The sequence below is a fragment of the Megascapheus bottae genome, chromosome 38 (assembly GCF_031878675.1).
Source record: "Megascapheus bottae isolate mThoBot1 chromosome 38, mThoBot2.hap1, whole genome shotgun sequence".
In the NCBI taxonomy this organism is placed as follows: Eukaryota; Metazoa; Chordata; class Mammalia; order Rodentia; family Geomyidae; genus Megascapheus; species Megascapheus bottae.
In genome coordinates this window covers 4,810,835-4,835,671 of record NC_143546.1, presented here as the reverse complement: position 1 = coordinate 4,835,671, position 24,837 = coordinate 4,810,835, and the positions used below count along the sequence as shown (strand labels likewise).

At 50.3% G+C, this 24,837-nt stretch overlaps 1 protein-coding gene across 1 annotated transcript in view; it reads right to left on the bottom strand.

Annotated features, from left to right (window-relative positions):
* Cplx2 (complexin 2) overlaps window positions 1-22,261 on the bottom strand; it is a 35,052-nt gene extending 12,791 nt beyond the window's left edge. The window contains exon 1 of the mRNA XM_090325502.1: window positions 22,180-22,261. The gene's annotated coding sequence lies outside the window, so the exon portion shown is untranslated. The remainder of the gene's footprint in view (window positions 1-22,179) is intronic.
* Between the last annotated feature and the right edge of the window lie 2,576 nt (window positions 22,262-24,837).

Below are 24,837 nucleotides of genomic sequence, written 5' to 3'. Positions count from 1 at the left end.
AGAGATGCAGGAGGCTGGCCTTGAACTGTGATCCTCAGATCTGAGCCTCCTGAGTAAGTAGCTAGTGTGATGGGCATAAGCCACCAGGTTAGGCTTTTCAATTCTTTTGACCACCCCGCCCCACCCTGTCTCTCTTTGGTAGTTGGAGTTTAAAATCCGAATCTCATCTTGGCTAAGTCCTATTTGCTTTGTCTCTTGAACCATAACTCCAGTTATGTTTTGATTTTTGTCACTTTTTTTTTTCAGTTAGTGTCTTATTTTTTTTTTTCTTTCAGGCTGTGGGGCTTGAACTTAGGGCCTGGGTGCTGTCCCCAAGCCTCAGCCTCTTGAGGAGCTGAGATGACAAGACCTGAGCCACCACACCCTGTATTTTCTGACCTCTGCGATCAAACAACCTTGCCTGGTTGTTTCCTAGACTCGAAGTTGGAAGCTTCGAGAAAAAGAGGGGACATCTTTATCCTACTTCTCTACTCTCTTTCTCTCTCTTCCTTGCACTCTAGCACCCCTAGAAGTGGGTACCTCCACTTGTGCAGGAAGTCAGGAAAGGCTCAGATTTTCAGGCTGAAGAACAGAAGGAATTTTCTAGCCTCCCCTCTCTAAAGGCCTGTCGGCTGCCACTCCACCTCTAAGTTGTTTGTTTCTGGCAGGGGAACAAAATAAAATCAGGCCTGGCTTGTATTTGGCAAGCAGGGGTTGGAGAAGCCAGAGAAGAGCCTGGCAGGAAGAAACCTTCTCCTCCCACCCAGCCTCTGAGTAGCTGATTCACCATCTTTATGGGATTTAAACCACACACCCTCCCCTGACCCCCCCCAATCAAGTACCACCAGTGGGGCTCAGAAAGGCTGAGTGCTTTCTTTCTGGCAGCCCAGCAGAGTAGCCCCTTTTTGAACCCTAGAGGGGCCGGAGGAAGATTCTGGATTCTGAGCCCTGGTTTGTGTTTAGGCAAAGACCCAAGAACTCTGGATTTGGGATGAGAAATTCTTTCAACACCTCTGGGTACCCCTCAGCCTTTAACTCTGACTCCTGACTCTGGGCTACTTTCCCCTCTCCTTTTCCTTTTCCTTCCTTCCTTCCTTCCTTCCTTCCTTCCTTCCTTCCTTCCTTCCTTCCTTCCTTCCTTCCTTCCTTCCTTCCTTCTCTTCCTGTTGGTCATGGGGCCTGAACTCAGGACCTGGGCACTGTCCTAAGCTCTTTAGTTCAAGGCTAGCACTCTGTCACTTGAGCCACAGCGCCACTTGTGGTTTCCTGGTGGTTCACTGGAGATAAGCGTCTCATGGACTTTCCTGCCCTGGGTTGGCTTTGAACCGTGATCCTAGATCTTAGTTTCCTGAGCAACTGGGATGACAGGCGTGAGCCACTGGCACTGGGTTTTCTCAGCAGTGCGTGGGGAGGCTCTGGGGTGGGGGTGAATGAGCACCCCCTCCTCTGGGTAAATCACTGTCTTTGATATCTGGCATCCTGGCTACTCGGGAGGCTGAGATGTGAGGATCACGGTTGACGCCCCTGCAGTCCTCTGGAGTCCTTTTGTAATGTCACCCAGGACTCTTCTAGAACCTTCTTTGTGAGTGATCTCATCTACATTTCCCGATAGTCACAGTTATATAAATGACATTTGCACGCATGCGCGCACGTGTGTGTGCGTGTGCGTGTGCGTGTGTGTGTGTGTGTGTGTGTGTGTGTGTGTGTGTCCATCCATTGGCTGTCTGACTCTCCAGGATCTCTTTATGCTGCTTGGGTGGGGTGATGGGGGTGGGGAATGTGGAGGGGGGGGTTCTGATTTCCATCCAGGCTCCCCCAACTTCCAGGCTCCCTCCCCTCCAAGCCACTTGGGTATCTCTGAGGTTTTTTTCCATCTCATCTCTCCCAGTTCCATTATGAAGGCAAAGCTTCCTTTTGCTTAGGGAATTCCCTTGCTTAAAAACTTTCTCTGAGCAGGTACCTGTCACCATAGCTGTTCAGAAGGACGGAGATCTGAGGATTCCAAGTTCAAAGCCAGCCCCACTCCCCAAAGGCAAGAAATGAAATTTCCTTCACCTTGAGCTGGCTTCCAGCTGCCTGGCTTGATTGGCCCTGCTGTGTCTCTGTCTCTGTCTGTCTGTCTGTCTGTCTGTCTCTCTCTCTCTGTGGCTCTGGTTATCCCGGTGGCTCTCTCCCTTTTTTCTATTTGTCTGTCCTGTTGTCTCTGTCTCTGTCTCTTTGTTTCTGTGTCTGTGTCTCTTATCTCCCTACCTCTTTGTCTCTGTTTCTAGCTCAGTCTCTCTCCCTCTCTGTCTCTTGTCTCTGTTACTGTGTCTGCCTCTGTGTCTCTCTGTGCCTCCATCTCCATGTCTGTCTCCCTCTTTGTCTCGCTCTGTCTCTATCTACTGTCTTCTGTCTCCTCCATGTCTGTCTGTCCCTCCTCTCTCTCTCCTTACTTGACCTCTTTGTTTTCCTGTGTGTCTTCATTCAATCCTTTGTCACAGCTGCTAAGAATCTCTTCATACACCCACGGGGGACAGTCCTGTGTCACGCAGCTGGTGGGGGGGGTCCTTCAGGCCCTGACAGAGAGAAAAACCTTCCTACCCCTAGACCCAAGTTCAGACACCCCCAAACTCTCCCACACTGGCTGCATTTTGACTCCCGTGGGTCGTTATCCACTCACAAGGGGCACCATGCCCTCTCCTGGCCTGTGGTCCACGTCTCCTGGGTCATTGCACTGGGCACCATTTTCCCCCCCACAGAGGGCCTCTGGGTGCCCCCTGGCTGCCTGAAGTTGACCTGGGCTCAGGAATTTCCCAGAAGTCCTTTACCTCACCTCTTTAGCATTTGATGCAGTGGAGAAAGACCCAAGGTGACTTTCAAAGTATTGCTGGCTTGTATCGTTTCTTTCCTCTCTTTCTCTCTCTGTCTTTTGGTGCTGGTTCTGGGATTTGAACTCAGAGCCTGGTACCTGTCCCTGAGCTCCTCAGCTCAAGGCTAGCGCTCTACCACCTTGAGCCACAGCGCCACTTCTGGTGCTTTTGGTAGTTCACTGGAGATGAGAATCTCTCAGACTTCCCTGATCAGGCTGGCTTTGAACCACGATCGTCAGATCTCAGCATCCTGGCGTGAGCCACCAGTTCCTCTTTTTCTGATTTGCAGTCTACCCTCCAGATGCGGGGGGGACAGACATGTATGGGGGCCCCCAGTCCCCCCCATCCTTGCCTGGAGGGGTGGGGCCTGTGAGGACATTTCCCAGGAGTCGTTGCAGCTGCTGTTTGGTGGCCTTTGCTAAGGTCTGGTATAAAGGTGACAGTCTTGTTTGTCACCAGACCCAGGGGCTGGAGTAGCAGCTCGTGAGTTCTTATCACCTCGTGTGTGTGTGTGTGTGTGTGTGTGTGTGTGTGTGCGTGCGCGCGCGTGCGTCCCTGCCATGCCAGACCGGCGGCTCCATATTTCTCTCTTGGATCTCATTCACTTGCAAAAATAAAACCCAGTGTCGTGTTTATTTAAAGAAGGAGACTCAGAGGGGCCACTTCAAAGCCAGACAGCCAGCGCGCCTGGCCACGCCCACCACAGAAGGACACGAGGGACACTGTGGGAGGCAAATCCTGTGTGTGTGTGTGGGGGGGGGGTGTGTTTCAGGCCTGCTGTGAGTCCGAGGCTAGACCGCAAGTCCAAGGCTATCCCACTGGTCATGAAAAGATGGGAACTGATACACCTAGAAATCTCCCCATAGGCCCAACCAAAGAGGGTGAAGCCAAGGCGAGTTCACAGACAAGGATCTGGGCACTGTCAAGAGTCCCATGAACTTTTCTGCCCAGGCTGGTATTGAACCATGATCTCACATCTCAGCCTCTTGAGTAGCTAGGATTACAGGTGTGAGCCACAGAGCCAGGCTATCGCGTAGGTGAAGATTGCATTTTTGATCTTTCATCTCTGGGTCATCAGAGGGCTTTGGGGCTGGGGGCTGACACCCCCACCCCTGCCCTCAGGGAGAACAGAACTGTGGAAGCTCCTTGTCAGAGACTTCGGGGTGGGGTGCAGAGGTGCCTGGCCCCAGCTGAGCTGGCTTCTGTTTTTAGCTGGAGTCAATTGTGCAGAAATAACCTGTCCCAGGGGCTGCCCAAGGCGGGAGGGAAAAAAAAGGGCTTATTTTGACTCAGTGTGTGCAGAAAATGGTGGGTTCTTGTCAAAATACATCTGTGTCTTCTCCTGCAGCCCACGGGGGCTGAGACACAGCCAGGCTGCAAGTGTGACTACCAGATGCATACAACTTGATCCCAGGACACCCCACCCCCCCACGCCCCATACCCCAGGAGCTGAGGTTCCCGTGCTTCTGGGGGTCTTCCTGCAGCAGGCACAAGGCAGGCTGAGAAGGAGTGCCAGGGCCTGTCTGCAGCCATCTGGAGCTCTGTGAACCCATTGTACAGGAGGTCAAGTTGAGGCCCAGAGCATAGGTGCTGAAGTCTCAACGCTTGTCATCCTAGCTACTCAGGAGGCTGAGATCTGAGGCTGGTGGTTCAAAGCCAACCTAAGCCGGAAAGCCTGGGAGACTCTTCCCTCTATGGAAAGCTGGAAGTGGAAAGCCACGAACCCCAAAACTCAAGGTCAGTGCCCAGGGTAGCCCTGAGTTCAGCTCTCAGGATAGGTATCCTCGGAGAATATCTTTGATCGAGACCCTTCTGTTAAGAAAATAACCATGGGGAGAACCGTCTCAGGTTAACGCTCAACACCAGATCCAGCTGCTGCTCATCTGGAAAATTCCAGCCCCCACCCCAATCCCTGCTTCTGTCTGTTCCTGGCTAGCCAACAAGGTCCTGTCTCCTGGCCATACCTTTGATTATCAGACGCACCCAGAATCTAGACTCCTCTTCGTGGGGGGGGTCAAATCTGAATGTTACCCCTCTTTGGTCCCCCCCTGTGTCGACCTTTCAGAGCCCCAGAACCTCAAATCTGGTGGGGGCATGTCACCCCCCAACTCTTCCGATCCATCTGATTGTTTCAAACAGAGGCAAATCTCACCTTCTTGGCGGGGTCACAAGTCACAAGGTCACCCCTTACTTTCCCAGGGACAATTCATCAAAGATTCCCGGATAGGATGGCATTGACTGACAGCCAGCTGCCAAGTGCCTAAGCCACGAGTTCAAGCCCCAGGACTGGTACACACACACACACACACAGCTCGAGGCTGGTGCTTTACCCCTTGAACCACAGCTCCACGTCGGGCTTTTGCTGGACTGATTGGGGATGAGCATCTCAGGGACTTTCCTGGCTGGGTTGGCAGTCACCATCCTGGCAGGCAGGTATTTTGTGCGGGGAGTTGTTTCACTGCTCCTCTGCCACCCACCCGTGTCCCCCGCCCCTCCTCCCCTCCCTCTCTCCCTGGCAGTCACGACGGATTTGGAGGTTCCAGCAGACACCTCGCTTGCTTGCTCGTTCTGCATCTGTGGCTCTCCCACTCTCCCCTTCCCTGCCTGTCACCTGGCTCATTTGCATATTATCCCGAGATTTCCACCCAGTTGACACTGACTCCAGGGTCACTAAGCCCTGGGCAAACTTAGTCCTGCTTGGGTCTTTTGTGTGGGTGCTGAGGGGTGGGGAGGGGAGGGGGGATCTGCCCCCCTCAATCTCCTAGGCCAGCTCTTTTCTCAATCACCTGCCCTTTGGTGGGCTCTTCTGCAACCCCCAGACTCTGGCCCAAAGCAAGGTGACTGGAGGGGAGGCACTGGGATGGGGGTGAGGTTGGGAGGTTGGGGAGGGGGGTGTCTCCAGACAGAGGGGTTCCATTGTGATTGGTACCGAGCAGGAGGTTGGGGGAGTTGTTGGCTGCTGGCTGTTCGACTTTCCCTTTTCTCCAGTCCTGCCCTGCACCAGGAAGCTCATCTGACTCCCCCTACCCCACTCACAGAGGAATCCATCACACCTCGTGGAGAAAGGGGTTCAGCCAACAAGCAGGGAGGTGGGGAGACCTGGGGTCTCCTGTCTGCCATCTGGAAGGCAGAAGAGACCTTTGCATGCTATCCACCTCCCTTCTTGTTTCTCACAAGGCTCAGGGAGAGCGGGAGGGAAAGGAGGGGGTAGGGAGGGAGGGAGAGACTCCTTTGCAAGTATTTTCCAGGCATCAAAGCTGCTCACACGCCCCCACACAGCTCCTCCAACTCAACCTGTCCTGCGTTGCCAGAAAAATCTTCCCAAAATACCCCTCCCATCCCATCCCTTCCCTCCCCAGCTCCTCAAAGCCTCCCTGGCAGGCTCCTGAGTCTGGCCTGCTGTCTCTGTGCCATTCTTCTAAGTAGGAAGGGTACCCCCTCCCCCTTCCCTCACTGGCAGGGGTGACAGGGGTGGGAGCGAAGGCTCAGAGAGGTCAATTCACTTGCCAGAGGCTGCACAGCATAGCCGTCCCTGGACACCTTTGGGGGTGAGAATGAACCCTGTGGTCCCCCCCACTCCCCGAGGTTGCCCCAGGGGTTCAGGCCAACCGAGGTTCCTGGTAGGCAAGGCTTGGGTGGCAAAAGCCAGAGCAACAGGCTTGCTTTACAGGTGCTCTACAGGCCTGGAAGTGGGCAGGAGCGGGGAAGGGAGAAGGGAAGAGACTGGCCCCTCAATCTTAGCGGTGAGGACTTGGGTACGTCTCTTGGTCCTTTAGAGTCGTGAGTTGGCTGTGAGAATTTAAAAAAAAAGAAAACGTGCCGACAGGACACAGTAGATGCTCAATAAACGCTCCAGTCCCTAAAACAACAACAGAACCTTTCCTTTCTTACTGGCGTGGTGGGAATGGCTCAGACGTTCTCAAATCTCCCCTGTGGTCGTTCTGCAGATGAGGAGCGGAGTCTTAGAGGAGGGAGGTGAGTCACCCAAGATCGGGGGCGGGGGGTGCCCTGTCTCTCCCAACCCCTGCCCACATCCCCCACCCCTCAGCCGTCTGCAGCTCTGTCTACTCACAGGAGTAGTCAAGTAAATCGTGGGGTCAGACACTGGAGTGAGGGATTTGGGGCCTGGAAGTGGGGATAGCGGTGTGTGTGTGTGTGTGTGTGTGTGTGTCTGTCTGTCTGTCTGTCTGAGGACCCATGTGAACTACCAGAACCCACCTAGTAGCCCACAGCTTCAAGTCTGGCCCTGACTGATCTCTGGATGGAGGGGTTGGGGGGAGCAAATGACACCCCCAGCCCTGCACGGGGACAGGTGGCATCTGATGACAGAAGGCCTGGGTGTGGCTGAGCCTTTGTTAGCTGACAGCTATGGGGATCTAGTTTCTTCCACCTAACCCCAAACATCCCCCAGGCTCTTCACTCTGAGCCGGGCATGGTGCCAGGCCTCCAGGACCAGTGCCAGCCACATCCTGGCTTTTATGGGCTCTCAGGCTCAAAGGGACAACAAACAATACCTAAGTGACCCTGGCAAAACCCTGGCAGGCTGTGACAGATGCTCCCTGGAAAGTAACACCCAGTGGGGGCCACAGGAGAGGGGGAGAAGGGGCAGATTCAGGGGAGCTGGGGGCTGTGGGGTGCAGGAGCCAGGGAGGCGAGGGGAAAGGAGGCTGGAGGAGCCCTGGAGGTGACAACGGCCAGGGGGACAATGTCTGTGAACCTCTTTTCTCCAAGGAACCAGCAAAAAGCTGGACGTGGAGGCTTGGCCCAAGTGGTAGAGCACCAGCCTTGAGCAAAATAAAAATAAACAAAAAGCCCAGAGATGGTGCAAGGGCCCCAGGGTCCATTGTGGATTTCAGTCCAAGAGCAGCTGGTCTTTGTGGAGCTGTCAGGAGGAGAAGGAGTGCGTGCATGAGCATGTTGGCCCTGCACGTGAGCGCATGCGCGCACAGGTGGGCGTGGCTTTCTAGGCCAGCATGTGTGCGCATGCGCACATACAGGGGTATGGCCTAGTAGACCACGATTAGTGTGTGCATACGCATGCGCACACGTGGGCGTGGCCTTCTATGGCAGCGTGCGTGCAGGTGCGCATGCGCACATCCATGGGCACGGCCCACCGTCTGTAGCGTTGTGTGTGTTCACGTTTGAACATCCCCAGCGCGTGTGCCTGCAGTTCTGACCAGACATCTCAATGATGCCGTCATGCTTGGCGGATTCCCCGGCCAGGAAGTTGGGGAAGGCAGAGATGGACAGCGAGGCTGAGGGGTGACTTTACTGCTGTGGGTCAGGCCGATAGGCCCGCCCACTGCTGGGTGATTGACATCATTGAGCACCTATCCTCTGGAAAGCCGGCCGATGGGCCCGCCCACTGCTGGGTGATTGACATCATTGGTCACCTATCCTTTGGAAAGTCGGCCGATGGGCCCGCCCACTGCTGGGTGATTGATGTCATTGGGCACCTAGCCTCTGGAAAGCCGGCCGATGGGCCCGCCCACTGCTGGGTGATTGACATCATAGAGCACCTATCCTCTGGAAAGCTGGCTGATGGGCCCGCCCACTGCTGGGTGATTGACGTCATTGAGCACCTATCCTGTGGACAGCCGGTCAACACCCTCAAAGGCCTAACTTCCTCCCACCAGGCCACACCTCCTCAAGGTCCCACTGTCCCGCCGTGGTCACCCAGGCTGCGGCCGGTCCTGGAGTCCAGAGCCTCGGGGAAGCAGGAAGCAGGCTGGAGCGTGGGGTAAGGCTGACCCTCCCCTGTTGGAAGACCCCTGCGCACCCTGGGGTGGCGTCTGTCTGTCTGTCTGTCTGTCTGTGGTACTGGACCAGGGAAAGGGGCACAGCTCAAGTTGCTAAGCAGGCTTCGCTGCACGGGAAGCCTTCTGGTGGGCAGGCTGCCCCGGGAAGGGGCGGTGGGGTGGTGGGGTGGTGGTAAAGTGGGAGTTCTGTGCATATGTTGGCATCCTCATCCATATTCATGCACCTTCTGGAAGTTTTCAAACAGTGCCTCTGAGTGTGGCCCTGAGTTCGGAGCTCCCATCTGAGTGTCTGTGAATGCATTGCAGCTGTCCTTGGTCTGCATGGGCTATGAGGCTGTCAGAGGGGTCCTAAGGGGACAGGAGCTGCCTACAGCCATTGCTTTGAGCTCTTCCTTCCCCTGCTAGGCCTTTGCTTCCAGAAATGGAGCGCTGAAGGGCAATCTATTCCCTGTGTCTATCTTGAAACCCTCTGGCGTGGCTTTGGGAGGATTCTTAGTTTGAATCCCAGCTTCACCATCTGCTGTGCTTATCCCGCTTCCCAGGTGTTGCATCCTCTGAGATGAGGGGTAGGCAGAACGCTGGGTAGCTCAGAGGTGGACCCCGGAATGCCCAGCCCCAGAGGAGACACTTGGAACTAAATATGTGCTCTAGAAAGAGATCCATCAGGTCAGATGCTCTGTGTGGATAAGTCAGGACACTTCTCTATTTTCCTGGCTTCCTGGCCTGGACTTACACAGAAGAGTTGGCAACACGGATGCCATGTTGCCAACTCCGCATGGAATCCCAATGGGTGAGAGAGCAGACGTGCACCTGCTGAGGTGAAGGTAGAAGTGGGGACCTCAGCCAGGCTCCTCTCTGCTGCCCTGATGTGGCCCCAGAGGCCTGTGGTGGAATCTTGGGACTTCAAAGAACATAGCTTCAGATGGTGGTAAGGAAGCCCAGCCGGGGACATAGCCCAGAGTCCCAGGATAGGGGACAGAGCCCAAAGCAGCAAAGAAGTAGAGGGGAGAGACACTGGTGTCCTGTACCCCACAAGGCACTTTCCCATAATGCACTGCAGTGCCCTGCATCCCCACAATGCACTGGGCTCTTCCTGCCCATCCCAGCACAACTCCTGGCTTGTGAGCCCATTTCTTAGGGAACGTATTTGATTTCCAGATAACTGTGGTAAGAATAGAGCTGTAACAGCCGGAAGAACGGTCGAGGTGTTTCATGCTTTTAAAAAAAATGACATTCACAAAACCATTGCCTAACAACCTCGTGCTCAAAAGCCATAATTACTTCATTTGTTCATTCGTTCATCCTCAACGTTAGTCTGTCCATGGGAGCTGACCAGGATACACAGACCTTGTCTTTTTCCAATGCCGTATCTTAATGTCTAGCTCAGTGGACTGATCATGGAAAGCACCCAGGAAACAACAGATAGCCAGGCATGGTGGTACACGTCTGTAATCTCAACCCTTAACACACAAGAAGCAGGAAGATCTCAAGTTCAATAACTACATAACGAGGCACTGTCTCAACCAGCAACAACCAGAGGACCAGGCAAATCACCAGAAAATATGATTTCTATTATAAATGTGGTACCAGAATATATGATAAGAAAACAATGGGGTCCAGAGAGGTGAGGGATTTGCTCAAGATCAGGCCAGCTAAAAGTCATCATGGGGAACCCAGGCTCTCAACTTAGCTGGAGAGAAGCAAGAAGCTGAATGAATTGCTTTGTTCAGCCCTGCGAACCTTACACCAGCTCAGGCTGGAAAGCCACCAGCTGTGTCTGGAGCATGAGGTTCAAAGACTTAGGAGGGGAGGATGCATCAACAATTTGTGTGCAAGGAGAGTTTCCAGACAAACAGGAAGTATTATTAGTATTTAAATTTAGTTCCATCTTCCCTGCCTCCCCACAAAAGGGAACAGATGGCTCCAGGTGGAGAGGAGGGCTGGGTAGGAAGTTTGCAAAGCTCCCGGTTTGTTTGTAGCCATGAGAACTCAGCTGCAGCCATGCCCCTGGGGCTTGTGGGTAAGAGCCCTGGGAACATTGAAGGTGGAGGGAGGGGGGCATGTCTGAGTTCCCTTCCTATGACCTTGAACCAGGCACAAAGGCTGAGCATACCACCTGGGGGTACCGGGCTGGGAGGGGTGTCAAAATGGGGAACAGATCAGAGCTAGAGCCACAGAAAGCACCCGCTCTCCTCCCACTGATAAACTTTCCACTCTTCTCTCACAGTCTCCATCCTGCAGGCAAACGTAGGCTGAGCTGGTGGGTAAAGGCTGACTATGTTCTTGTCATCCTCCCTTGCCTCTCTTGCCCTGTACCCCACTTTGTCTTTGGGGCTGTGGGAAGAAGCTGGTGGAACATAGAAGGTTTGGGTAAACCGTATGGGTAACCCATTTTGGGTGACAGAGCTTTGCCTTGGAGCTGTGTCATCTTTCAGAGGGATTTGCTTTTAGGACCAACACTGGGTACTAATGACATTGCCCTGTCCCTTGTGGAAAACCTGCAGGAGCTAAGAGATGGAGAAAGCCAGCTTTCTGGTCACAATATGGATAATCTAGCTTCATTAGGACCAGAGGATTTCCTTAGAACGTGCCCAGGTTTTCCCTCCTTTCAGCCTGAAGGGGTGTGTGTGTGTGTGTGTGTCTGTCCGTCCGTGTGTCCCCTCAAGTCTGGCCCTCTTCCACTTGAGCCTCAGCTCCACTTCTGGCTTTTTTTTTGCTAGTTAATTGGAGATAAGAGTCTCACAGAGTTTCATGCCTAGGCTGGCTTTGAATTGAGATCCTCAGATCTCAGCTTCCTGAGTAGCGGGGATTGCAGGCTTGAGCCATCGGTACCCAGACATTCTAAACTTTTAAAGACCCCTTGCATCTGAGACCTTCCCTTCCTCTCTCCCTCCCCTCCCCCTCCTTCCTTCCTTTTTTCCTTCCTTCCTTCCTTTTTTCCTTCCTTCCTTTCCTTCCTTCCTTTCCTTTCCTTTCCTTCCTTCCTTCCTTCCTTCCTTCCTTCCTTCCTTCCTTCCTTCCCTCCCTCCCTCCCTCCCTCCCTCCCTCCCTTCCTTCCTTCCTTCCTGTCTTGTCTTTTTTGGGTATCAGTCCTGGAGCTTGAACCCAGGGCCCAAGCACTGTCCGTGAGCTTTCATGCTCAAGGCTACTACTCTACCCCTGAGCCACAGGCCCACTTCCCATTTTCTAGAGGTTAATTGGAGTCTCAGGTCCTTTTGTGCCCGGGCTGGCTTTGAACCTTGCTCCTCAGATCTCAGCCTCCTGAATAGCTAGGATTACAGGTGTGAGCCACCTCGCCCAGTTCAATGTGCTAATATTTTTGTGGGGATTTCTGTGGCCACATCCAGGAGGGCTGTTTGTCTGTGGTTTTCTTGTAACACAACTTGTCTAGTTTTTGGTTATCAAGTTCATTGGCTTCTTCAAACCAATAGGTGATACTTTCTCCTTTTTCCTAAAAGGTTTTTCAGCAGAACTGATATTATTTCTTCCTTAAATGTTGGAGGAGGTTTTACCCGTGAATCATGATTTCGATGTTTGATGCTATAAATTCCTTTTGAAGAGAGACAGAGAGAGAGAGAGAGAGAGAGAGAGAGAGAGAGAGAGAGAGACAGAGAGAGAGAAGAAAAGCTGTTTTGCCAACTATTTCTGTCTTATATGTTGATTGAAATATTTCCTAACATTTTGTTTCTCAACATTTTCCCTGGATCCTTGCTTTGGGGCTGTACCGGGCTTCAGTAACTATAACATGATCTAAATTTATGTGTTATGATTTTGCAATTTTCCCTTTTTATTTAAAAAGCAACAAATTGCTTGCAATCTGTTGAAAAGAAACGAACAGAATGTGGTTCGCTTCAATCCTGTGTTAAAGCCCGACGAGTTTTGCTCACCTGTTCAGAACTCCATCTAACTCCTGGTCTGGTGGTTGGCTTTTGCTGAATCACCTTCCTTTGTCCCTAGCTTGGCTTTAGTGTTGTTGTTTTCTTTGCTTTTCAGTTGTGGGGCTTGAATTCAGGGCCTGGGTCCAGTCCCTGAGCTTGTTTTTGTTCAAGGCTAGCACCTCCACTTCCGATTTTCTGGGGATTCATTGGAGATAAGAGTCTCACAGACTTTCCTATCCCGGCTGGCTTTGAACTGTGATCCTCAGATCTCAGTCTCCTGAGTAGCTAGGATTACAGGTGTGAACCCCGCCCCCTCCATCTGTAATCTAGAAAAGTCTAGCTACAAGAATCTGCCAGTCCTGGCTGGGAGTTTGGCCTAGTGGTAGAATGCTTGCCTAGCATGCATGAAGACCCAGGTTCGATTCCTTGGTACTCCATACATAGAAAAAAGGTGGAAGTGGTGCTGAGGCTCAAGTGGTAGAGCTCTAGCCTTGAGAAAGCCCAAGGACAGTGCTCAGGCCCTGAGCTCAAGCCCAGGACTGGCAAAAAAAAAAAAAAGAATCTGCCAGTCCTACCCTAGCAGTCCGCAAATATCAGACCGGAAGGAATTCTCTTCCACCTGCAAACCCAGTGGGCTGAAACCTTCTGTCTGCCTCCTGTCCCCTTTCCCTGCACACCTTGGAGTGGGTGGGGGAGGCTGAGGCAGGCTGGAGCTGCCTCCACAGCTTCTTTAGTATAACACCCCCTTTTTGGGGGGGGGTAGGAGGGGTTGATCTTAAAGCAGTCCCCCAAAGCACCACCATGTGAGGCATCGGACTGAACGACAGAAGCAGTCTTTTGATTTGGACTTAGCTTTGAACACTGGGTCTGTCACTGCTGTCGCCTGGCTGGTCATGAGGTCTCTCTGGACTTCTGGGCCCATGAGATCTAAAATGAAGCCATGGCACCAGCGAGGCAGCGTTACCATGAAGGTGCCATGAGACGCCCGGATTACAGTGACTAATAATCGGTGCTCACTGGCTAAGTATTTACCAAAAAGCCACGCTCTGCTCAAGAATGGGGATTTGAACAATCAGTTGAGTAGACACACATGGGACTTGAACTCTGGGCCTGGGCACTGTCCCTGAGCTCTTCAGCTCAAGGTTAGTGCTCTACCCCTTGAGCCACAGTGCCACCGCTTCCAGTTTTTGAGTGGTTCATTGGAGATCAGAGAGTCTCACAGACTTTAGTGCCCCGGTTGGCTTTGAACCGAGATTCTCAGATCTCAGCCTCCCCTGTAGCTAGGATGACAGGTGTGAGCCACAGACACCCAGCTCAAACATTGTATTTATTTGTTTTGTTGTTTCACAATCTGTGCCCAGCCTAGCAACGCTCCTCCAGCCTTCTGTGATTCTATAAGTTATTTCCTGGATTTCTTGGAGACTGACAGACACATGTAAACACTCACACGTACACACACCTACACACCTACCCAGAGGAACAAACAGATACAGGCACACACAGACACACAGACTGAGGTAGACCCCTCGGGATATGTACTATCTTATATACATGCACACACACACACACACACACACACACACACACACACACACACACACACATACATGCGCCTAAATGTCATATTTGCATAGGATGCGAAGAGATAGTCCAGCTGGCTCTGCCAAACCACAAAACGTGATGCAAGAACAACACGAGCCATCTCCCTTCCACGGTCTCAGGACCCCTGCCTGCAAGAAGAAGAGGTGGCATCCTAGATCCACACCCCTTTTCTGGTCCTCTGGCAGGTGACAAATCCCCTGTCTTCTCTCAGACTTGGGTAGGAGAGGGAGACTCAGGCCCTGATAATATCAAGATGGAGCCTTTATCATTTTTTTTAATTAAATAACTTCTTGCTGGTTCCATGGGGAAGCTCTATGGTGAGTGAGAACCCCAGGTTGCATTTGACACATCCCTCTTCCTTCCTGCCCTGTTTACATGCAAGGGTCCCCCCTGGGACCCTTGGGGATCAGCAGGTGACCCCACAAACCTGAGGAAAAGAAAGGGATTAAAGGTGGAGGTTGTTAGAGGACGACAGCCCTTGCTTAGTGTGTGTGCACGTGTGTGTGTGTGTGTGATCACACCCCATTCCCCCCCCCCCATATGAAGGTAGCATGCGTGATAATTGAGCAAATGGCTTCTGGTCCATTGCAAGTTCCCCCCACCCCCATGTCACAGCCCCAGTTCTAACAGAGCAGCTTTCAGTCCCTTAGTCTCCTGGTCAGACAAGGGGCCAAAACCTCTCTCAAGGAACACAACTGGAATTGCAGAGAATCAACTGAGACTCGCTTGTCCAGAGGCTGTGCAGGGAGGGTGTTGAATAAATGCAATAATTAAAACTTTGTTTGTGTGTTTACCCTGGGGCTTGAACTCAGGGTCTGGGCTTTTGCTCAAGGTTGGTGTTCTACCACCAGTTACAAGCTCTCTTTATGGCTTTTTTTTTTTTAAATTTTAAAGTGGTTCATTGGCAATCAGGGTCTCATAGACCTTTATGCCCAGGCTGGCTTTGAACCACGATCCTCAGATCTCCACCTCCTGAGGAGCTAGAATAACAAGCGTGAGCCACTGGTACCTACCTTAACGATGAGGACATTTTTAATTTAATTTTTTTTTAATTAGTGAAGACCAAATTGACTCAGAAGTAAAACGAGGGGGAGGTAGATTTCCAAGCCATTTTCAATTCATGCTTTTCATGGAAGGCAGTTAATCTACAAGCAAATAAAAGCATCCAAATGCCAAGGGGGGAAAAAAAATAAAAGGCAGTGAAATGTTAAAAGTCTGACTGGACTAAATTATCAGCGAGTTAAACCTCATGGAGTCTGTCCTTGCTGGGAGCGGACAGAGGGCAGACTGGAAATTTCTGTCACCGGGGACAATCAGCTAAAGCCTGCCAGGCTCCTGGGAACAAGAAGACATATCTGGATGGCTGCTTACTTCCAGTGTGGAAAAGGCATCCCTCCCTCCCTCCCTCCCTTCCTCCCTCCCTCCCTCCCTCCCTCCCTCCTTCCCTTCCTTCCTTCCCTCCTTCCTTCCCTCCTTCCTTCTTTCTCCTCCTCTTCCTTCTCTTCCTCCTCTCCCTCTCCCTCTTCTCTTCACCCCCTTACTCCTCCTCCTCTTCCTTTTCTCCCTATACTTCCTTCTCCTCTTTTTTTCCCAGTCCTGGGGCTTGAACTCAGGGCCTGGGCACTGTCCCTGAGCTTCTTTTGTTCAAGGCTAGTGCATTACCACGTTGAGCCATAGCTCCTCTTCTGGTTCATTGGAGGAAAGAGACTCAGTCTTTCACAGCCAGGCTGGCTTTGAAGCTGTGATCCTCAGATCTCAGTCTCCTGAGTAGCTAGAATGACAGTGCCTGGCTCTCTATTTACCTTTTTTGAGACTAAGAATGTTTTAAGCAAGATGCTTGCTCTCTCTCCACCCTGGGCTTCTACTATTTCTGGAATATTTTTTTCCCCCCTAAGAGGGTAAAGGGTAGGGGTGGGGCGAGAGGGCATTTTCTGACAACACAGCAATGGCACCCATCAATATTGTCATATTTCTTCGCTTTGGGTTAGAGGGCTGCTGTCATCTCTTGCTGATTCAAGCATTGATTGGCAGCTAAGTGGCTTTGATTAATAATAAATAGGCAGTGGGGGGTGGGAGATGAATTAATCAGGACTTAAATGCAGTGTATTTGGAAAACAGCAACAAACAATCATTACAGCTGAGGGGAGAGAGGAGAAGGAAGGCTATGAAAGATATATATATATATATATATATATATATATATATATATCTCCCCTTAGCTGGGAGCTATGGCTCATGCCTGTCATTTTCCCAGCTCAGGAGGCTGAGATCTGAGGATCAAGGTTCAAAATCTGGGTAGGAAAGTCTGGGAGACTCCTATCTTTAAAGAACCACCATCCCCCAATAAAAAAATCAGGAGTGGAGCCGTGGCTCAAGTGGTAGAGCGCCGGCCTTAAACACAAAAGAAACTCAGGGATAGTGCTCAGGCCCTGAGTTCAAGCCCCAAGATCAGTATGAGAGAGGGGGGGGTATTTTTTGTGGATGAGATATTGGAACCCTCAAGGAAGGATCTATAGAACCCCTGGCTGTAAAAGAAAGATGTCTGTGGGAAGATTTCTGTGGGTTCCCCAGACCCCCTGATCTCTGGCAACCTGTGGGAACTGCCACCCAGAATTGGAGACTGGGTCCCTTTAAGTCTGGGACCTGAGTGGAGGAGGACATGCATTATTGAAAGCCTGTCTCAATACCTCTTTCCTCTCCTGCAGTGGGTGGCGGTCACAGTTTACATAATCTATCCTCGGTACTCCTGAGCAGCTGTTTCCTTCTGGCTGAGAGGAGAGGGAGAGTTGGGGCGGGGAGGGGGCGCAAGAGAGACATTCACAAGGGTCAGGGGGTTCCTGAAAGGTGGGGTGATTCCAAAACACGCCCCCCCCCCGACCCCCTTATCCTGGGATCTACACCCAGAGCCACCATGACAGTCTCCATTTGAGTAGCCAGACCTTGTTTCTCTACAACATCCACTAACAACTCCAGGGAAAAGCTTTCTTCCTTCACAGACTATCCAGATTCAGCATAGAGCAACTGAATTCACTACTTCCCCCCCCCCCCAAGCTATTATTCCTGTCCATCTTTCTATCCCTCCCTTCGGCCAGCCAGCACTGATATAGAATACATTCTCGTCCCTCTCCACCATTCATCTACTCATTGGATTATTATCCACCCATCATCCACCCATTCGTCCATCCACCCAAGCATTCATTCCATCCACCCATCACTTGCTCATCCACACCTGTCCACCAGCTAGCCATTCATCTACCCATTGAATGATTGCCAATCCAACAGAATGATCATCCATTTGTCACTTGTATATTTAATCACCCATTGACTCCTTCATTTACCTACCCATTTAGCCATCAAATGATCACCGATCCATCGTCATCCATCCATTATTCTTCCATCCATCCATCCATCCATCCATCCATCCATCCCTCCATCCACCCACCCATCCACCCACTCATCCATTCATCCATCCATCCATTTATCATCCTTTTATCATTCATTCATCCATCTATCCTTCCTTCCTTCCCTTCTTTCTTCCCATCCATCCATCCATCCATCCATCCATTTATCATCCTTTTATCATCCATTCATGCATCTATCCTTCCTTCCTTCTCATCCATCCATCTATCCATCTATTTACCATCCTTTTATCATCCATTTATGCATATTTCCTTCCTTCCTTCTTTCTTTCATTCCTTCCCATCCATCCATCCATCCATCCATCCATCTTCCCATCAGAGCCACGTTGCTAGAGGATACACCGTGGTTGTGCTGGCACTTAGAAAAAGAGAGAGGTGGCCCAAGATCAGGGCCAGCATAACAGAGACCAGGACTGAGAAACACAGCAAGACAAGTGCTGAGGGTTTGTTTGAACCCTGAGATCCAGAGATATTTGATGTTAGCAGCGGCATTAGACTTTCCTCTGTTTCCCCTTTAAGGCATTTCGAATCGGGTTCCTGTCACTTACAGTCAAAAGAGCCTTCATTAGCGGTAAAGAGTCTCATTAACAGCAGGAAACATTTCCACATTCTTTGTCTTATTTGATTTTCACAACAGCCCCGGGGAGACTGTTTACAGATGACAAAATAAAGCCTTAGAGAGTCTGCTCAGTAGACCTCAGAGCTCATGCTTTGCTGAAGGTCCCCCTGGAAAGCCGGGGACCCCTGGTTCATGCCTGTCATCTAGCTACTCAGGAGGCTGAGATGGGAATAGCACAGTTCAAAGCCAACCCAGGCAGGGAAACCCATGAGATTCTTGTCTCCAGTGAACCACACACACACACACACAAAGAGTCGGGCGCATAACCTAGTGGTAGAGTGCTTGCCTGGCATGCACAAAGCCCTGGGTTCGATTCCTCAGAACCACCTACCCAGAAGAAGCTGGAAGTGGCGCTGTGGCTCAAGTGGCAGAGCTCTAGCTTTGAGCAACAAGTGTCCAAGGACAGTGCCCGGGCCCTGAGTTCAAGCCCCCTCAGTTGGCAAAAAAAAAGCTGAAAGTGGAGGTATGGCTCAAGTGGTAGAGTGCCAGCCTTGAAACACACACACACACACACTGGAGCTGAAGTAAGGATTGGATTTAAGAGAGGAGGGGATAAAGAGAAAGAACTGGAGGCCAAACACAGAAGCAATAATTTCAGTCTGTGAGTAGAAAGGAGAAGACAAGGAGGTTTCTAAGAAAGGGCAAAGCTGGAACCAGAACTGAGCTGCCAAGGTGAAAGGAAGGTAAGATTGCAGCTGTCCATATTACAGGGATCTGTATGTTCTCCGGCTCACTGCAGACAATTTGCTTGCCCGTAGCCAACTCATATTTAGTAGCACGCAGGCTTCAAGATCTGACTAAAACATAAAAAAAGTCACCTCCCCCAGGGAGTGTCTCTATTTACGCTCTTCAGCTCTCTGTCTCCTAATCATTGGTCCCAATCACCTTCTCTGTTTCCGTTTATTTATCTGAATTAATTAATTCACATAATTGATCTTTTGGGAGAAGTTCAGAATTTATCTTTGATCCAAGTACTTAACCCCAAGTCTGACACCCAGGAGGGTCTCAATTGTGTGTGTGTGTGTGTGTGTGTGTGTGTAAATGTGTTGGTACTGGGGATTGAACTCAGGGCCTGCGTCCTGACCCTAAGCTTTGTCCTGTCCAGGCTAGCATTCTACTTCTTGAACCTCACCTCCAGTTTTGTTTTATTTGGTTTTGGGAAGATAAAAGTCTCACGGACTTTTTTTGGGGGGGGGTTCTTAGAGTGGGACTCGAACTCAGCGCTGTCTACCAAAGGAGCCACACCTCCAACCCCATCTTAAAAATATTTCTTAGAAACCTGAGAAACCTTAGGCTCTGAGAAATCTCCACCCTGCCCTCAGCCTCTAACATATCAATTAGCTTAATTTTTTTTCCCCTTTGAGGCTGGATTGGTGAGGTGGTGGTGGCAGGGACAGCTTTTGAGTGTGTCCTGTCTTTTCTGGCTGAGTCTCTTCTTGCTTTGAACGTTGGCCAGCCTGATACCTTGAAAATTTTCCATCTTGCTATCTTGAAATATTCCATTGGCTTTCGAAGCTTTGGCTCTAACCTCATTATTCACCCATCAAACATTGCCTCCTAAACTGTATTCATATTTGCAGAGGGCTCAAAGGGGAACTGCATTGGTTTGCAAGCTGACAGATGTGACCAGAGACAGCCCTGAATTCTCTCTCACCTGAAGGATCTGTTGTCTCAGAAAATAATCAAAAAGAAGGTGGGTACTGGTGTCTCCTGGCTACCCTGTCCTGCTTCCCAGAGAATTGAATCCAATCCTAATCCCCAAACTTTTCTTTTGACTTCTGAGCTCCACATCTCTTAGAGTACTTGAATAGAATCTGTCTTAAAGTGGGGGAGAAAAAGATTCGCAGAATGCTCCCACAATTACAGCCTAGGTGGAAAGAAAGAATATTCACCGACGTCTTTATGGAACCACACACACACACACACACACACACACACACACACACACACACACACACACCTTTGTCAAGTTTCTATCCCAAAGCCTATGAATAAAATTGATTCATGATAGAATTGGACAGATGTGGGCGGCAAATGGAAGAGAATCTATTTTTTGCCCGGACAGAGATGAGAGCGAGGGTGGAGACGAATTGAGTTGCTTTTTCAAATGGAGAACTCTGTGTCCTTAGGAAATGGTCCTGAATTTGGCTTCTCCAATGTTCCATCCATGAAATGGAGGGGTGGGGTGGGGGGAGCTGGTGAGTAAGGAGAAGGCCCAGGAAGGACGAGTCCAGGGTCATCTCTATGTCTACCTCCAACCTGTCACTGTTCTTGTGTCATGGAGGAGTGGGATAGGCTGGTACAAGTTGCACAATCTGGGCAGAAAGTAAGGATTCGGGGACATAAGAAATTATGAGACAGTCTCAGTTGTGTGTGTGTGTGTGTGTGTGTGTGTGTGTGTGTAAAGTGTTGTCTCCTGACCCTATCCTGTGCCAGGGATCTCTCTCTCTCTCTCTTTTTCCTCTTCTCTTCTTTCTCTCCTTTCTCTCCTCCCTCTTTCTCTCCTCTCTGTCTCTCTGGGTCTCTGTCTCTGTATCTCTTTGTGCCTCTCTTTCTCTCTCTGTCGCTCTCAGAATCTCCCTACCCTTGTGTCTCTTTTCTCTCCATTCTCTCCTCTTTCTCTCTCTCCTCTCTTCTTTCTCTTCCGTTTCTCTCTCCCCTCTTTCTCATTTCTCCCCTTATTTCTGCCTCTCTCTGATTCTGTTTTTCTCTCCCTGTCTCTCATTCTCCATTTCTTTGATTCTCTCTGTCTCTCTGTTTCTGATTCTCTGTCTCTGCGTGTCTTTCTCTGTTTCTCTTTCTCTGTCTCTCTGTCTGGCTCTGTCTCTCTGTCTGTCTGTTTCTGATTTTTTGTCTCTGTGTCTGTCTGTCTTTTTGTGTCTGTGTATGTCTTTGTCTGTCTCTGTCTGTCTGTCTGTCTGTCTCTCTCTCTCTCTCTGTCTCTGTGTGTCTATCTCTGTGTCTTCCTTTCTGTTTGTCTGTTTTTCTGTCCTTGTCTCTCTTTCTGTCTCTGTGTCTTTCTGTCTCCTGGTCTTGTCTCTGGGTCTTTCTTTCTACCTCTCTGTCTCTGCCTCTCTTTCTGTCTCTACGTCAGTCTCTGTGGGTTTCTTTCTGTCTCTCTTTCAATCTCTCTCTTCCTCAGTTGTATGTGGTGAGGATGAGGCAGGAAGCCTAGTCTGGGATTCCTTAGTGGCGTGTGGCTGGGGTGACTCAGCGTCATAAAGAGTCCCCATCTGATGCGATGTACAGCCATATCCATGGTGATGAAGAGAACTGCACACACACACACACACACACACACACACACACACACACACACACTCCCTCCCCTCACAGTAAGCAAATATGTGCTCACTGTGTGCTAAATACGAGGTGGCCTGGAGACGTTCCTCCTCTTAAAAAGACTATTTGGTATGAAACTCAAGACTGTTTATTTAAAGAAGCAAGTGTACAACTCGAAGCCTTGCATTATTGGCAGTGGGTGGTGGAGAAGCGAGTGTTGCTGGGAGCCGGCCAAGCCATTCCAGCATGGCTGGCCATGCAGGAGGGGGGGTGCTGAGATGACCACTCCACCCTCGGCAAGAGAATGCCGAAGCGTTCCCCCCACACCCCAAAACCTGTGGGACCCCAGTATGGAGTTGGGGACTATATGAGGGGATGTTGAGAGCCTGGATTGAACAGAAAGCACACAGACCAACTGGTTTTAGCCCACTCCTTTCCTGCTAGATATCCATCTATCCATCCATGAATGAATGAATGAAACACAGGCCTGAGCAGGGATACAGAGAGGAGAAAGTAGGCCTGCATTCCTGGAGTCCACATCTTCATGTTGACCAACCTCAGGTTTGGGGTGCATGGGGTGAGGGAACTAAGACCGCACCAGAAAGCATCTTTGTGTCACCAACAAAGCTCTGACGAAGCAGCCTAACGCTTTTGGGCCACACTGGCTGGTGGGCCCAACACAGCCCCATTTTGCGGGGACATGCCTGGTGATGGATTGCACAGCGATCACAGCCATGGTGACCCCCCTGAACCTCCTGCCCGGGCTATGACCCTTGGCAGTCTCCTTACCTTTAAGCTTGCTGGCTGAGCCGGGGTGCAGATGCCTTCAGTCTCTGAGCAGAGCCGGGTGTCAGATGGGCACGGATTTCTGGGGTGCAGGAGGAGGAGAGAGAGAGGATTTAGAGATGATGAAAATAGAGTCATGCCCTTACAGCTCCCATGGCCACTGAAGGGCTAGAGACAAAGAAGCCCTGCTTAGCCTCAGACCCCCAAGTGGCCTGAGCAGGTCCCCCTGGCTTTGAACCATAAACCTTAGATCTCAGTCTCCTGAGTAGCTAGGATTGTAGGCATGCGCCATCAAGTATGAATCTAAAATTATTAATATGAATAATAATATTAGTAGTATTGGTAAAACATGTATACAGTATATTGTTTTACCCAAAGGGTTCTAGCAACCACTGTATTTGCTCCATAGTAAAGAGTTACATAAATGTCACCTCTCCCTGTCAAGTGTTTTTTGTTTTTTTTCCGAGTACTTTCCTGCCTCTGCAGCCAATTTACATGCCTTGCAATGATCATTTCCATGTTTACAGCGGCACTCCCTGGAAGACACACAGGGAGGTGAAGAGAAAGAATGTGATCCGGTCCCTGGCTTTTGCACACGAGCATGCACAAATCCAAATGAATCTTCCTCTCCTCCTCCATCCCCATACCTTGTCTCAAGTATGGAGAACTAACTAAGGAGTTTGGTGGGCAAGAAAAGTACCATCACCATCGAAACAAGCCAAGAACCAGCCAGCTGCATGGATTTGCAGCCAGCTGCATGGATTCACTCCCAAAACAGGCTTTGAGTGAGAACAGCCAGAGTCCAAGGCTGAGTCCCTCCCACTACACAAACAACCACGTCGCAATTGGCTTGCTCATCTGTCACTCATCCCACTGGCTATATCCTATCCCAGTGCCTCTGTACCTTGTAGTTTTTGTCTTCTTCTGCAAGGGATATTTAATTCATCATTGGTTTGGGGGTTAATTTTGGATATCTGTCTGTCCATCTATTTATCTGTCTATCCATCCATGTATCTATGTAACTATGTCTGTCTGTCTGTCTGTCTGTCTGTCTCTCTCTCTCTCTCCATCCATCCATCTAATCTATCTACCTACTTTGTTTTGGGATTGGGTTTTGAACTCAGAGTTTCTCACTCTCACTTGGCTGGCCTTCTAGCTCTTGAGCCACTCCTCCACTTCTGGCTTTTCTTCTTCTTGTTGCTTCATTGGAGATAAGAGTCGTACAGACTTTTTCTTCCCCTGGCTGGCTTTGGAAAAACCTCGATCCTCAGACCTTAGCTAGCACCTGGCTTAAAAACAATCTGACATCGGGCTGGGAGTTTGGCCTAGTGGTAGAGTGCTTGCCTAGCATGTACGAAGACCAGGGTTAAATTCCTCAGTACCACATACATAGAAAAAAGCTGGAAGTGGTGCTGAAGCTCAAGTGGTAGAGCTCTAGCCTTGAGAAAGTCCAAGGATAGTGCTCAGGCCCTGAGCTCAAGCCCAGGACTGGCAAAAAAAAACCCCAATCTGACATATTACAGAAATGGAGAGACACAGGGTAAACAGAGGCAGCCATGGTCCTCACTGGATACAAACTCTACAACTTGTGGGTGGGCATGGGAGGGAAAAACTGGGAAAGTGGGAGGAAGGGGTGACATTGTCCAAAAAGGAAATAGACCCTTTACCTGACTTATGGCTCAAGTGGTAGAGCTCTAGCTTTGAGAAAGCCAAAGGACAATGCTCAGGCTCTGAGTTCAAGCCCCAGGACTGGCAAAAAAAAATGTACATTCTCTGCATTGCTTCATCCTCACCTTCCTAAGTAGTTTGTAGGGCTTAGCAGAATTATTATTATTTTGTGCCAGTCCTAAGGTTTGAACTCAGGACACTGTTCCTGAGTTATTTTTTTTTCCTTTTCTCTCCTAAAGACTGGCTGTCTACCATTTGGGTCACAGTTCCACTTCTAGCTTTTTGGTAAGTTACTGAGCATCGCATAGTCGTTCCTGGCTGGGCTGGCTTTGAACTGGTGATCCTCAGATCTCAGTCCTCTCAGTAGTTAGAATATCAGACATGAACCACGGGGTGCCTGGATGGCCAGAATTAGTTTCCATTTACTTGTTTAGTCCCTGTCTCCTCTTGAGAACTTGAGCTCTTGTCTGCTTTCTTCATCTCCCCAGCTCTTCAAATAAGTACCACTGCCTTAGGCTGACGGCCCAGGGAACCATTTCCTGAACTTCTCTTCCCATGGTTAGAACATGAGATAGTGGCTCTCATCCTAAGAGAACTCAGGAACTGGGTTTGGGTACACTACTGGGGGCCTAGCTCGAATAGTAGGGTACTCAATATTTGCAAAGGTTCAATTCCCATCACACACACACACACACACACACACACACACACACACACACACACACACACGCATGCGCAATGGACTTTTCACAAAAAAAACTAAGCATCTTCCCAGGGTCCTTACCACTTCTGGCATCTACCCAAATCATCACAACCCAAGACACCATAAAGACACTTGCCCATCCATGTTTGTTGCTTCAGAATTCACAGTAGCCAAGCTGTGGAAGCAGCCCAGGTGCTCTACAAATAGATGAGTGGATAAAAAAAAACAAAAAACCGGGGCCGGGAGTTTGGCTTACTGGTTAAAGTGCTTGCCTAGCATGCATGAAGACC